The following is a 15966-nucleotide window of genomic DNA, read 5'->3' as shown; positions in this document are numbered from 1 at the left end:
TTATCATATTCAAAATTTCCTGAGTTATGACCTTACCATACTTGGATTGATTTATTACTATACGTGGATTAATTATGATTTATTACTATATGATTTATTACTATACGTGGATAGCCTTACCATACCTGGTGGTAATTTAAATTTATTATCATATTCGATATTTCCCGAGTTATGGCCTTACCATATCTGGATTGATAGCCTTTGGGATAATTTAAATTTATTACCATATAATTGCCATATTCAAAATTTCCTGAGTTATGACCTTACCATACCTGGATTGATTTATTACTATACGTGGATTAATTATGATTGATTACCATAAATACGTTGGGTATTGCCGGTCAGACGAGAAAAGAGAAAAACCGGTGGGAGGGGCTGGTGGAAGGTGGGACGAAGAAAAATCGGTTGAAAATAAACCGGTTGAAAATAAACCGGTTGAAAGTGGGGGGACTATTCAACCAATTCGTCCATTAGAAGTAGAGATGTTGAAATAAATTGCTCACTCTGCCACTCATAGGTGAAAAAAACCCATTAGTTTTTTTCCTTATGTACCTAACTTTATATGGGTATTAAATTTTTAATAATAAATATCTCTACTCCTAATGCCTTAGTACGTACATCGTTCGTTCGCTCGTTTCATTAATTGCCCACCCTTCCATCCATCAATATGGCCCTACCCCACGCGATCTCCCTCCCACCGATTTTCCCCCTCCCTCCAAAAACCACCACCGGTTTTCATTTATCACCAGACCATATGTCCCATGCCAAGATAAACCGACCCTTCCATATAAGACACCAATCAAATCATATCGAACCCGGCACCAGCAATCCCACCACCCTTCCATATAAGACACCAAATGAAGTCATGCCCAGAAATTCTATTACGATGGGATCCTTTCCATCTCACACCTACCGTGCCCAAAAAAGCTTCCATAAACAACAACAATCGTATAGCAATGAATACTTTTGTCTTTCCATGTCACACCTCCGATGCCCAAACATAAACCGATCAATCATACTATTTCCATCTCACATCTTCCATATACAACAACAAATAATTTTCAAATTGTTTCTACTGAGCGGGGCGGCGAGGCCTCTCCACGCTTCCAAGATTTCCATCGGAGCAGGTGAACGAGGCATGTTTCTTCAAGGTTTGCCATCCGACTGCAAGCCATAGGTGACGTTGCGGCTGCGAGCCACAGGTCATTAACCTATACACAGTTTAGTCCGCAGACAATCTGCAAACTGGAAAAACTAATGCAGGAAGAGACATTCAGGACATACTTTAGCTCCTCCGATTGGAGGTATGACATAGCCCCAACTGTTGGTCCGATTCGTGCATGGCCCCAACCGTTCTTCCAGTTTGTACATGGCCTCACGCTAGAGGCATCCAACTGTTAAAAAAATAATGCATAAAATGCTATAAGTATACAACCAGTACGTAGCAAGGCTTGACATATAGGTATACATTCAACCCTTTTTTCATAAATAGAAGCTTGAATTGTTGTACCGGACCACATAGATAAAATGATGCACTTGTAAAATTGTTGTACTGGACCATATACAAGTACAAGTACAACAAAAGTTTATAGCAAAATACAACAGCCATGGGGGAATTCATATATAGCAGCAACTACAACACGAGAAAATATAGTACCTATCATTCCGCTGGAAACTAGCAGTTTAATGCTATGCTCGCATAATAGTCTGAATGAATTCTACCGTTTCTCAAGTCTCAAGAGGTATCCTAACTATGGCTGCATATTTCTCAGGCCTATAATTTTTCTCGCATTGTACCAAATTCATAAAACAAGGACATGGCTCAAAGAGGATAATTTGTTGTATACATGATTTCTAATTATACAAGCATCACTACCAAAGTAAATATGCAGCACGAATATTCATGTGCGGTTTCAGATTAGCCCCAAAGTGTTCCTCTTTTTGAATTATCAAGAGTTTTTTTTAAATATGAATAGCTTGTATTTGCAATCACTCGTTGCACACAAATCTCATTGAACCATTGGCTACATGGTCATCCCATTTTTATCTTTGCTTTTCTGCCTGATTTTATCTACTGTCTCCATCTATATAGACAACACAGATAGAACATTATTTATCTAACAGACTTTGTGAGACTTTGTGCTTTTCTGGCTGATTTTTTCTACTGCCTCCTATTTTTTGCTTTTCTTAATCCAGACCAAACGAGGAAGATGAAAACTTGAATCAAAGTAGTTAATCCATTGGACGACTCAACCCATTTCCAATTGTTCTATTTCCTCACCAAAATCGGGCAGATATAAAGAATACAAGAAGGAAAGTTACCTTCCTTTAGGTAGGACAAGAGGCTGGACAATGCTAGCTTGGTGCCTTGGCTACTCATCCCGCGGGCTTGGGGTCAACTGTGGAATCTTGTATAAATGGCGGATGTATGAGGCGTGGCAGGCACCATTAGGCTGGGGTGGCTCGAGTAGACAGTAGTTCTCAAATTATGTTTCCCATAAAACACCCACTATATACATAATTTGAAGAACTCTAACCACTGCCATTTTACGGAACCTGTAGCAAGCAATGCATTAGATGGCAATGCTGGTTATTGGACAGAAAAACTAGAGAAGCATTATTGTAACAAACATGCCAAGATATTACATCCTTGACATCATCATCGCCATCCCTCTTCCTTCTATACCTTTGTTCAGATGTTACATGACCTCATCGAATTCAGGACACGCTTTACTTCTATTCACTATAGATTAAAGTAGGTTAAATATAGTAGATGATAGTTGTTGATCTGTTTTTCCAATGACAAGTGTCCATGACAGTGATGTCCTCAAACGACTTGGCCCGGTTCAGTTCTCGTTGGGAAACGGTGACACTTGCTAAGCGACACCGACAACGACAAATGGATGTGACAAATGGGCTCCAACACCCTCTTGGTGATATCACCAATGTTGATAGACTCCCCAAAGAGGGTACGGGTATATGGAATTTGATAAATAATTGTTTTTTGGTAATTTGGCTTCAATATTGTTTTTTTACTAATTTGATCATTCCCTTTCGCAAGCCATGGGACCGGACCCACAACCATCGAGCGGCTTGTTTATTCAAGAAGCAACAATCCCATCTCCCTCGACCATGGAACTCCCCAATGGGAGTCTAGGTATAGCTCATTAGCAATATTTAAATGCCTTTCAATATTGGTGATTACTGATTTGAAAAATCTCTTTTGCAAGCCATTGCATCTACCGACAACCATCGAGCGGCCTGATTATACCTGAAGCAACAATCCCCACTTCATCAACCATAGAACTCCCCAGAGGAAGTCTAGGTATAACTTCCGAACTCACACCTCCTTTGAATTTCTAAAAATATTGTAGCGACAAATGTAATCCATCTCACGGTCCAAATTGTGATTTTATTGCAGCCCTGATGGTTCATGGTTGTAGCGGTAAATACTATTACTGTTCTAGGTCCAATCAACGGTGAGATCATTGAACTTGATTGTCCTGGTTCGGATGCTAATATGTATAGACCTGCAATAACAGGTCCAACTACGAGGGGCCGTGATGGCCAACATAAAGGGACCTTATCAACGGAAGAAAGGGATGTCATAAATGCATGGAAGAGCAGCTTACAAAAACAACAGAAAAAGAAGAGGAACAGTACCAAGAACAAATCATAAGTTGAATAGATAGAGACCAGAATCTTACCAGAAGAAGAAACAACAGGAACACCGACAGCGACAAATGGATGTGAAAAATGGCCTCAAATACCCTCTTGGTGATATCACCAATGTTAATAGACTCCCCAAAGAAGGTCCAGGTATATGGAAGTCCAATATTGGTTTTGAGTAATTTGGCTTCAATATTACTTTTTACTAATTTGAACAATCCCTTTTGCAAGCCATTAGATCTGGCCCACAACCATCGAGCCGCTGGTAAATGGAGTATGTTGACCGTCATTGTTTCAGGTAAATGGAGATTGTTGACAGTCATTGTTTCAGCTAAATGGAGTATGATGTTTCAGCACCATTGCCTTCAGTATGAAGGAGTATACAATTTACAAAAACATCACTACATAGTGATTAGGTAAATGAAGGAATTGTTTTAGCAACATCACTACAGAGGACACTGTTTCAGCTAAATGCATAGTTCAGTTACAAATGCATAGCAGATCTTGAAGAATTTGATGGATTGCAGATATTGAATAATCAATCTAACATTGCTCAGATTAAGAATTTGATGGATTTTAGTTTTAGTTTCAGTCAATCAATCTAACATCAGTACAGAGGTTGACTTCCAGTTCAAACCAATAGTTGGTTGATTTCCAGTTAAACTATATTCCCTGCTTGGCAAACTGAAACTATGATTATCCTAAATCCTACTCCTAGAATTGCTGTAGATCAACACCTGCTCTGAGTAAAAGAACTCTCCTCCTATCTGCAAGATCACCCGTACAAGCAATACATTTTCTGAGTATATTTTCATATTTTCAGAGTACTTCAAGCAAGATTACTGAAGTTACTAAAATTTACTTCAAGCAAGATTACTTGAGTAAAACACTCACATTGTGTTTACTGAAATTTACTAAAACTGTGACTACAACTACATGTCCTACTCCTAATCCGTGCCCATACGCATACAAATAAACTGTACCCTACTCCTAATATGTACCCAAGAAGTGCTGCAAATCTAAACCAAAACACAGAGGCAACCATGAGTAAAGGGTGGAGACAGGGGAAGCTCACCATGCATTGGAGATGCTGGTGAAGAGGAGCATTTTTTAAGATAAAAGGCGTACGCCCGACTTTATAAACAAAGCCACCAGGCAGAGTAGCACAACCAACATCCAACCAACCATAGGAACAAGGTAGACAAAGAAAAGGAGTTCAGGTACATGGCTAACCAGTCAGATATGGCACGCGGGCCAGAATAAGACTAAAGGGAGACATCAGGGTTTAAGAATCTTCGCGTTGACTGCGCACCAAGTACGAAACCATAGCCCTAATATTGGACGCCATAGCATCGAAGGCCTACTGATCAGTATCCCTAGTCAATGATCTCCACTGCTGCAAGAATATTCCAGTTTTGAATAAGCAATCATCAGGATTAGCTGGGAAGATATGCTCTATGGTAAACTTGTTTCTAGTGGTCCACAGTGACCAACAAATCGCTGCAAACCCAACCTAGGAGATCCTTTTTGAATTCCCAGATAAACCGTTGACCAAACCCCTAAGATCCTCGAAAGAAGAGGGGTCCCACGACACCTGGAGCCAGGAGCGGATGCAGCACCAAACAAATTTAGCCAAGGAGCACCAGAAGAAAATGTGATCCGTGTTTTCAAGATCCCCACACAAGGCACATCTATTCGAACTCGGGCCGTTCCTTTTCCGGATTTGGTCCGCTGCAGGAAGCTTCCCATGATAAGCTTGCCACAGGAAAATTTTGATCTTAGGTGGGACGCGGGCACTCCATATGCACTTGAACTTGGAAGTAGGAGAGCCTGAAATCAGTTTGGTGTACAAGGATTTGACCAAAAAACGGCCAGAGGTAGAGTGGGGCCAGACCACCGAGTCCTCCTCCTCCGAGAGCAGAGGGAAGCAAGCAGTAATATGATGCCAATCTTCCAACTCTTCGGGAGAGAGCATCCTATGAAGGTCCAAGGCCCAATTATTCACGGAGAGCTCGGAGATTGAGATCTCCGGGTCAGGACAATAGGAAAACAAAACCGGGAATGTCACCTCCAGGGTGGCCTCCCGACACCACCAGTCTAACCAAAAGCGCGTAGATTTTCCATTCCTAACAACAAATTTGACCAGAGACTTAAAAACAGACAAACTTTGACGAGGTGACGCCAGAATTGGGAGCCGGCAGAGGCCGACACGAACATGGGACTAGACTCAGGAAAGTATTTAGATTTGAGAATGCTAAGCCACAGTGGGGCCTCCGTGGGGGACAAGATTTTCCACCACCACTTAATGATGAGGCATTTGTTCATGACAGCAGTGTTAATAATGCCCAACCCCCCAAGGCTTTTGGGTCTGCAAATAAGCTTCCATTTCACCATCCTATATTTATGCTTGTTGTCCACCAAATTCCAGTAAAAGGCGCCCCTGTGCTTGTCAAACCCAGCATGAGTCCCTCTCGAAAGGAGGTAGAAGCCCATCAAGAACATGGGGAGAGAGGAGGGGCAGACATTGATTAAGGCAACCTTGCTAGCTTGGGTGTTATAGCGGCCTCTACAAGGCAGCACCTGGTTGCCCACTTTCGAAATGGCCGAGGCGAAATCTTTCGTCAACAACTTGTTGGGGGAGATTGGTAAGCCAAGGTATTTGAAAGGGAAAGAGCCTAGAGAACAGTTTAATAAATGAGCCACTCTAAGAGCCTCAGCATCCGACACCCACGTAACAATAACTTCACTCTTGGCAAAAATAATTTTGAGTCCAAAGAGAGCTTTGAAGCAAAGGAGAAGGAATTTCAACTGGGCCACACTTTCATCGTTAAGCTCCACCATAATGATGGTATCATCCGCGTATCGGAGGTGGGAAATGTCATTAGGAGCAAGATGGGAGCTGAAAGGGGTAGTATGGCCAGCAGCCGCAGCCCGGGTCAGGATGTGGGAAAGGGAGTCAACCATGAAGTTAAAGAGAAGGGGGAAGCCAGGTCACCCTGCCTCAGGCCCCTGCCATTGGTGAGGTGAAGAGGAGCATCATCGAGTAGGATGTCCTCGAGCAGATGTTCGTCATCGAGCAGGATGTCCACGATGCCATAGGAGACGAAGGGGAAAGCATACCCCATTCAGCGAGGCCGTCGGCGACTGCTCCTCCCGGTCCTCCTCACGGCACCATCTTCAAATTCAGAACTGCCGCGTCCAATCCTCCCCATCTCCAGATGTGCTCTTGCTGCTCCCACTCATCCTCATGGCGGGGACGTCCAGCCACTACAGACCCAGCCACCGGCACAACTCTCCAGCTGCTCCTCGCCTCCACTTTGGTAACAAAAACAATCTTGTTACGACCTCGCTGGTGCAGGTGACGCGGGTGAGAAGGAGCGGCGAAGACGTCATAGGAAGGAGGCGGCAGCGACACGTGTGGGATGGAGGCGAGCGTCGACGTCGACGCGGGCGAGATGACGGTGGCGATGCAGGCGAGAGAGAGGCGAGCGGCAACGACGCGAGCAGTGGAGCGAGGCGAGCTAGGGATTTGGACGAGAGCGAGTGGGGAATGAGTGAGTGAAGCGAGTGAGCCAGCGAGGGGGAAAATTGAAAACGGGCGAAGTTTCTATTACCTATGTTCCGAGTATATGTGACGAGAAAGGAACATGGATTCTAAACGCTCTTATAATAACTTTACGGAGGGAGTGCATGTTTATATATTTATATGAAATTAGCAGTATCCAGTTTTTTATTGCAAATAAAAAATGTGTTAGTCTGTCTTTTGTTTTAGTATATATAGTATATACATTTTTGTATAATGTAATATAAAATATTCTTTGTATTTTTATATGTTCCACTTTTGTTCATCAGAGATAAAAAGTGATGGATTCTAATGATGTTTTAGAAATATAATCTCATGTAAGCACCGACGTAACGATGACGGGCAATGAGAAGAGGTGCATACAACTAATTCTTCTTTATATGTATGAAATGAAATGAATTCCTCTTCATTCTTTTGTGCTCAAAGAAGAATGTTAGATTCAGCGATGCCCCTCCCCTTTCGGGGGCATTCTGATTATGGTATACAAAAGGTGCATTTTTATATGATTATTGTTTCAGGACATGAGAGAGATAAAGATGTATTCTAGCGACATTGAAAAAGAATCCATTGACAAGGGTTCTGAGACAACGTCGTTGGAAGGGGCCGAAAGGTTTCAAAGTTTTTTATAACATAATGATGTTGCAGTTGCAGAGATTTGTCTGGCTATTTTGTTTTTCATTTTATGCTCTTGCGAAACGGTAAAAAGCTGGTGAAGCTAGTTTCCCCTGTGAGTATTGTCCGTTATAGACATTTTTAGACTTTCACGTTGTAGGATTGAAAGTAGGTCTAGAGGGGGCGTGATTAGACTACTTGACCCAATAAAATTCTAGCATTTTCCCAATTTTAAGTGTTGGCAGATTTTAGCAACTAGTACAAGTCAAGCAATTAACCTACACATGCAATTCTAAGAGTGTAGCAGCGGAAAGTAAAACATTGCATATGAAGGTAAAGAGAAGAGTTTGGAGAAGGCAAACGCAATGTAGACACAGAGATTTTTGGCGTGGTTCTGATAGGTGGTGCTATCGTACATCCATGTTGATGGAGATCCAACCCATGAAGAGTAACGGTTGCATGAGTCCATGGAGGGCTCCACCCACGAAGGGTCCACGAAGAAGCAACCTTGTCTATCCCACCATGGCCATCGCCCACGAAGGACTTGCCTCACTTGGACAGATCTTCACAAAGTAGGCGATCTCCTTGCCCTTACAAACTCCCTGGTTCAACTCCACATCTTGTGGGAGGCTCCCAGGTGACACCTAACCAATCTAGGAGACACCACTCTCCAAAAGGTAATAGATGGTGTGTTGATGATGAACTCCTTGCTCTTGTGCTTCAAATGATAGTCTCCCCAACACTGAAATCTCTCTCACATATTTGGCTATGGTGCAAAGATGATTTGAGTGGAAAGCAACTTGGGGAAGGCTAGAGATCAAGATTCTAGTGGTAGGATTGGTATGTCTTGGTCTCAACACATGAGTAGGTGGTTCTCTCTTAGAAATGAGGAAGTGTAGGCATGTTCGGATGTCGCTCTCACAAATGGAGAAGGGGTGGAGGGGTATATATAGCCTCCACACAAAATCCAACCGTTATACACATTTGACCCAACTCGGTCAGACCGAACAGAAGAACTCGATGAGACCGATTTAGTTCAAAATGTGAACATTAGGAATCTTGGTGGGACCAACGAGATTAACTCGGTGTGACCAATGTGCTAGGGCTAGGGCAAAAACCTCATCTCGGTGAGACCGATTGCTTGAACTTGGTGAGACCGATTTCAGCAAAGAGAAAACAGAGAGTTGGTCAAGCAAACTCGGTGGGACCGCTCGCTCATTTGGGAGGCACCGAAGTGTTAAGAAGGGAAATAGAGAGTTTGTCAAGCAAACTCAGTGGGACCGATCGCTCATTTCGGTGAGACTGAAATATTACAAAGGCAAACAGAGAGTTTGTCAAGCAAACTCGGTGGGACCGATCGCTCATTTCGGTGAGACCAGAATGTTACAAGGGGAAACAGAGAGTTTGCAGGACCATCTCAGTTAGACCGAGATCCATATCGGTGTGACCGAATTTTCTAGGGTTTCTGGCGGTGGCTATGTCAACTGAACTCGGTGGCGCCGAATAAAGTAGATCGGTGGGGCCGAGTTTAACTTTGAGTTTTGGACATATTTGGAGTGGGAAAGTGGTTGAGGGTTTTGGAGCAATATCACTAAGCACTTTGAGCAAGTAGACCATTAAGCGAGACCTCATCCCCTTTTAATAGTATTGGCTTTCCTATAGACTCAATGTGATCTTGGATCACTAAAATGAAAATGAAGAGTCTTGAGCTTTTGCCAATCTTTGTCCTTAGCATTTTGAAGGGTCCACATCTCTAGTCCATGTCATGCCAACCATTGAACTTTATGAAATATTTCACTTGAAACGATATTAGTTCAATGAGCTATATGTTGTTATGAATTACCAAAACCACCCGGGGATTAGTTGCACTTTTAATCTCCCCCTTTTTGGTAATTGATGACAGCATATAGATCAAAGCTTCGACAAATGATAATATGAATGAAATACATCGTCGCTTTGAGAAGTATGTGATAAGAAGAGCTCCCCCTAAATTTGTGCACTATTTAAAATTTGCATTTGAATGCAAATGCACAATCGATTAGGATCATGGGGCAGTCTTCCATGTCACATACATCTTGGTGGAGTGCTCAAAATGATATGAGTTCAATAACATGCACTCATCACCAAGGGTAGAAATGATTGATCATACACAAGTATTCATGGATATCATCATGCAAGCACACATTAAGGCATAATATGATCAAACACATGATCACAAGAGTATCTCACAAACAAGCACAAATATTGTAGCATGAATCAAACAAGCAAATGATTAAAGTAGCAAGAGAGGCAACAAAAGGAAGACACACTCTCTCTCTCAAAGCCTAATGATCTATACACTTTCTCCCCCTTTGGCAACAAGTTACCAAAAATCTTGAAAATGCATAGTGCTATGCGACACTATAGGCACGATCTCTGGGACCTCCTGAAGGGGTCTTCTGGCTGGTTGCTCCGGTGTGCGTAGATGGCGTGGAGAGGAGTCCGTCTGCAAATGCTTCAGCTGATGTCTGTGGAGCTGGAGGAGTTGAAACTGGAGGTGCAATCATGGCAGTTGCTGCAGGTGATGAAAGTGTAGTCCTGGTGTCACTGACAACTGGCACTGCTGAAGACCTTTGTGCCCTTGGCACTCACTGAAAAGTGTTTGTGGTAGGTCTGTCATTCCTGTCCTCAACTTCTTCCTGGAGCTTCTCCACAGTGGTCTGGATTGTATCCAGGTTGCAAAAATAAATATTCTAGGTTGAGTGCCACCCTGGCGCTTCTTAGATTTAAAGCAACAAAAAGTCTATAAAACAAGGGCTTCACAAAGATGTTAGGTATTTTCAAAGAAAATATTCCAGAAGATAATGTGCTCCCGAGAAGCACGAACGAAGCTAAGAAAATTGTTTGCCCATTGGAACTTGAAGTACAGAAGGTACACGCTTGTGTGAATGATTGTATATCGTACCATGGTGAGTACAAAGTTTTGCATGCATGTCCCACATGCAAGCATGCATGATACAATCGCAGGAGAGCGAAGGATTAGTACAAATTGGATGACGAGATCAAGACAGGAATCCCATTGAAGGTCGTTTGGTACTTGCCTTTAACTCCAAGGTTAAGGCGTTTGTTTGCAAACCCTAGAGAGGCAAAGAGGTTGCGGTGGCATCATGATGAGCGAACTGCGGATAAATATATGAGGCACCTGAAAGATGGGGCTCAGTGGGAATTAATCGACAACAAGTTTGAAGACTTGCCAAGGATCCTAGAAGTATAAGGCTCTGGGAGTGTACCGACAAGATGAATCCTTTTGGCGATATGAGCACAAATCACAACACATGGCCAGTGCTTCTATGCATATATAACCTAGCTCCTTGGTTGTGTATGAGAAAAAATACATTATGATGTCAACGATTATCCAAGGCCCAAAGCAACCTGGAAATAACGTCGACACTTACTTTCAGCTACTGGTAGAAGAATTGCTGACAATGCGGATAGATGCGCCTGCTGTAAAATGTTATGATGCTTACAGGAAGGAGATTCGATCTACATGCAATGCTGGTGCACACCATTCAAGATATGACGGCATTATGCAACACATCAGGGCATAAAACAAAGGGAGATATAGGGTGTGTCACATGCATGGATAGTACAACTAGCAGATTTCTTCCCAACTCGCGAAAAACCGTGTATTTGCGTCATCGTAGGTTCTTACAGAGAAATCACCCATATCGAAAGATGAAAGATGCATATAATGGTACGACAGAGGTAGAGGTGAGCCTAAGACCCTATTATGGGGAGGTGGTCCACAACATGGGTAAACAAATTAATGTTGTGCTTGGCAAGAAGCACGCGTTGACGGTGAAACAAACACCCAAGGGTCAAGTGTTTAAGAAGAAATCGATGTTCTGGTAATTACCTTACCGGGAGATTCTATGTGTATGTCACTGCATCGATGTCATGCACATAGAGAAGAATGTATGTGAAAGCATCCTTGGTACTCTGCTCAAGATTAAAGGTAAAACAAAGGATGGTGACGGTGCACGGCTCGATATGCTTGCTGATCAATAAAAATGCAAGAGTGAAGCAAAAGATGATGACAAATTCATCGAAGCTCGCCAGAGTTACAATTTCAGTACAAAAGAAGCAGCACAGTTCTTCACCTATTTGTTGTAAGTTAAGACACCCTCTTCCTACTCCGCAAACATCATAAGTCTCGTGGATGTGAGCTCAGGTAAAATGAAGTGGGACACATGAAGTCACATGATTGCCACGTAATGTTGACACAAATCCTCCTGGTGGCCACAAGGAATATGATGGACAAATATATAAGAAACACACTCATTGAGCTCTGTGATTTCTTCAACCAACTATGGCAGAAAGTTGTAGATCCTGAAGAGTTGGATCATATGCAAGATGATATTGCAAGAATATTGTCTAACCTAGAGATGTTTTTCCCACCATCGTTCTTTGATGTCATGGTCCATCTCACTGTGCACCTTGTCGACCAGATAAAGTATTGTGGTCCTTTGTTTCTTATCAACATGTATCCCTTTGAGCGGTTCATGGGAATACTTAAGCGCTATTGTTGGAACCGAAACCATCCAGAGGCAAGCACCCTACAAGGTTATACCACAGAGGTGGTGGTTGAGGGAGTCGTACTCGTCGTGATCCAAATCACCGGAGATCCTAGCGCCGAACGGACGACACCTCCGCGTTCAACACACCTACGGTTGGGAAGACGTCTCCTCCTTCTTGATCCAGCAAGGGGGAAGGAGAGGTTGATGGAGATCCAGCAGCACGACGGCATGGTGGTGGATGCAGTAGCAATCTCGGCGGGGCTTCGCCAAGCACAGCGAGAGGGAGATGTGTCACAGGACGAAGAGGAAGGTGCCAGGGGCTAGGGTGCGGCTGGCCTCCCTCCCCCCTCTTTATATAGGGGCCAGGGGGGCGCCGGCCCCCTTGGAGATCCAATCTCAGGGGGGCGGCGGCCAAGAGGGTGGCTTGCCCCCCAAGGCAAGTGAGGCGCCCCCCACCCCTAGGGCTTCCAACCCTAGGCGCAGGGGAGGCCCAAGGGGGGGGGGGCGCACCAACCCACCAGGGGCTGGTTCCTCTCCCACTTCAGCCCATGGGGCCCTCCGGGATAGGTGGCCCCACCCGGTGGACCCCCCGGACACTTCCGGTGGTCCCGGTACAATACCGGTGACCCCAAAAACTTTCCCGATGGCCGAAACTGGACTTCCTATATATAAATCTTCACCTCCAGACCATTCCGGATCTCTTCGTGACGTCCGAGATCTCATCCGGGACTCCGAAAAACTTTTGGGTTACCACATACTAATATCTCAACAACCCTAGCGTCACCAAACCTTAAGTGTGTAGACCCTACGGGTTCGGGAGACATGCAGACATGACCGAGACGCCTCTCCGGTCAATAACCAACAGCGGGATCTGGATACCCATGTTGGCTCCCACATGCTCCTCGATGATCTCATCGGATGAACCACGATGTCGAGGATTCAATCAATCCCGTATACAATTCCCTTTGTCAATCGGTACGTTACTTACCCGAGATTCGATCGTGTATCCCAATACCTCGTTTAATCTCGTTACCGACAAGTCACTTTACTCGTACCGTAATGCATGATCCCGTGACCAGACACTTGGTCACACTGAGCTCATTATGATGATGCATTACCGAGTGGGCCCAGAGATACCTCTCCATCATACAGAGTGACAAATCCCAGTCTCGATTTATGCCAACCCAGCAGACACTTTCGGAGATACCCGTAGTGCACCTTTATAGTCACTCAGTTATGTTGTGACGTTTGGCACACCCAAAGCACTCCTACGGTATCCGGGAGTTGCACAATCTCATGGTCTAAGGAAATGATACTTGACATTTGGAAAAGCTCTAGCGAAACGAACTACACGATCTTGTGCTATGCTTAGGATTTGGTCTTGTCCATCACATCATTCTCCTAATGATGTGATCCCGTTATCAATGACATCCAATGTCCATAGTCAGGAAACCATGACTATCTGTTGATCAACGAGCTAGTCAACTAGAGGCTCACTAGGGACGTGTTGCGGTCTATATATTCACACATGTATTACGATTTCCGGATAACACAATTATAGCATGAATAATAGACAATTATCATGAACAAGGAAATATAATAATAACCCTTTTATTATTGCCTCTAGGGCATATTTCCAACAGTCTCCCACTTGCACTAGAGTCAATAATCTAGTTACATTGTGATGAATCGAACACCCATAGCGTTCTGGTGTTGATCATGTTTTGCTCTAGGGAGAGGTTTAGTCAACAGATCTGCTATATTCAGGTCCGTATGTACTTTACAAATATCTATTTCTCCATCTTGAACATTTTCACGGCTGGAGTTGAAGCGATGCTTGATGTGCCTGGTCTTCTTGTGAAACCTGGGCTCCTTGGCAAGTGCAATAGCTCCAGTGTTGTCACAGAAGTGTGTGATCGGCCCCGATGCATTGGGTATGACTCCTAGGTCGGTGATGAACTCCTTCACCCAGATTGCTTCATGCGCTGCCTCCGAGGCTGCCATGTACTCCGCTTCACATGTAGATCCCTCCATGACGCTTTACTTGCAACTGCACCATCTTACTGCCCCACCATTCAAAATATACACGTATCCGGTTTGTGACTTAGAGTCATCCAGATCTATGTCGAAGCTAGCATCGACGTAACCCTTTACGACGAGCTCTTCGTCACCTCCATATACGAGCAACATATCCTTAGTCCTTTTCAGGTACTTTAAGATGTTCTTAACCGCTGTCTAGTGTTCCATGCCGGGATTACTTTGGTACCTTCCTACCAAACTTACAGCAAGGTTTACATCAGGTCTGGTACACGTCATGGCATACACGATAGACCCTATGACTGAGGCATAGGGGACGACACTCATCTTTTCTCTATCTTCTGCCGTGGTCGGACATTGAGCCGAACTCAATTTCACACCTTGCAACACAGGCAAGAACCCCTTCTTGGACTGATCCATATTGAACTTCTTCAATATCTTATCAAGGTATGTGCTTTGTGAAAGACCTATGAGGCGTCTCGATCTATCTCTATAGATCTTGATGCCTAATATGTAAGCAGCTTCTCAAAGGTCCTTCATTGAAAAACACTTATTCAAGTAGGCCTTAATGCTGTCCAAAAGTTCTATATAATTTCCCATCAAAAGTATGTCATCCACATATAATATGAGAAATGCTACAGAGCTCCCACTCAGTTTCTTGTAAATGCAGGCTTCTCCATAAGTCTGCATAAACCCAAACGCTTTGATCATTTCATTAAAGCGAATGTTCCAACTCCGAGATGCTTGCACCAGTCCATAGATGGAGTGCTGGAGCTTGCATACCTTGTTAGCATTCTTAGGATTGACAAAACCCTCCGGCTGCATCATATACAGTTCTTCCTTAAGATGGCCGTTAAGGAATGCCGTTTTGACGTCCATTTGCCATATCTCATAATCATAGTATGCGGCAATTGCTAACATAATTCGGACTGACTTCATCTTCGCTACGGGAGACAAAGTCTCATCGTAGTCAACCCCTTGAACTTGTCGATAACCCTTAGCGACAAGTCGAGCTTTATAGATGGTAACATTACCATCCACGTCCGTCTTCTTCTTAAAGATCCATTTGTTTTCTATCGCTCGCCGATCATCGGGCAAGTCTATCAAAGTCCATACTTTGTTTTCATACATGGATCCTATCTTGGATTGCATGGCTTCAAGCCATTTGTTGGAAGCTGGGCCCGCCATTGCTTCTTCATAGTTCGAAGGTTCACCGTTGTCTAACAACATGACCTCTAGGACAGGGTTGCCATACCACTCTGGTGTGGAACATGTCCTCGTGGACCTACGAAGTTCAGTAGTAACTTGATCCGAAGGACCTTGATCATCATCATTGGTTTCCTCTCTAGTCAGTGCAGGCACCACAGGAACATCTTCCTGAGCTGCGCTACTTTCAAGATGTAGTACTTCATCCTCCCACTTCTTTCGAGATAAACTCTTTCTCCAGAAAGGACCCATTCTTGCCAACAAAGATCTTGCCTTCGAATCTCAGGTAGAAGGTATACCCAA

The 15966-nt window shown here is 43.8% G+C and overlaps 1 long non-coding RNA gene across 2 annotated transcripts; it reads right to left on the bottom strand.

Moving 5' to 3' along the window:
* Window positions 1–925: 925 nt before the first annotated feature.
* On the bottom strand, window positions 926–7253 carry LOC123092462 (uncharacterized). Of its 2 annotated transcripts, XR_006444613.1 has the most exons (4): window positions 3708–7253; window positions 2323–2556; window positions 1285–1394; window positions 929–1211 (listed from the first exon to the last, which is right to left on the bottom strand). It is a non-coding gene; the product is annotated as an uncharacterized lncRNA (long non-coding RNA). The 2 variants fall into 2 exon arrangements; XR_006444612.1 differs by having other exon boundaries at window positions 926–1211; window positions 2323–7253.
* Between the last annotated feature and the right edge of the window lie 8713 nt (window positions 7254–15966).

The sequence above is a fragment of the Triticum aestivum genome, chromosome 4B, assembly GCF_018294505.1.
Source record: "Triticum aestivum cultivar Chinese Spring chromosome 4B, IWGSC CS RefSeq v2.1, whole genome shotgun sequence".
Lineage (NCBI taxonomy): Eukaryota > Viridiplantae > Streptophyta > Magnoliopsida > Poales > Poaceae > Triticum > Triticum aestivum.
This window is presented reverse-complemented; position numbering and strand designations above follow the sequence as displayed.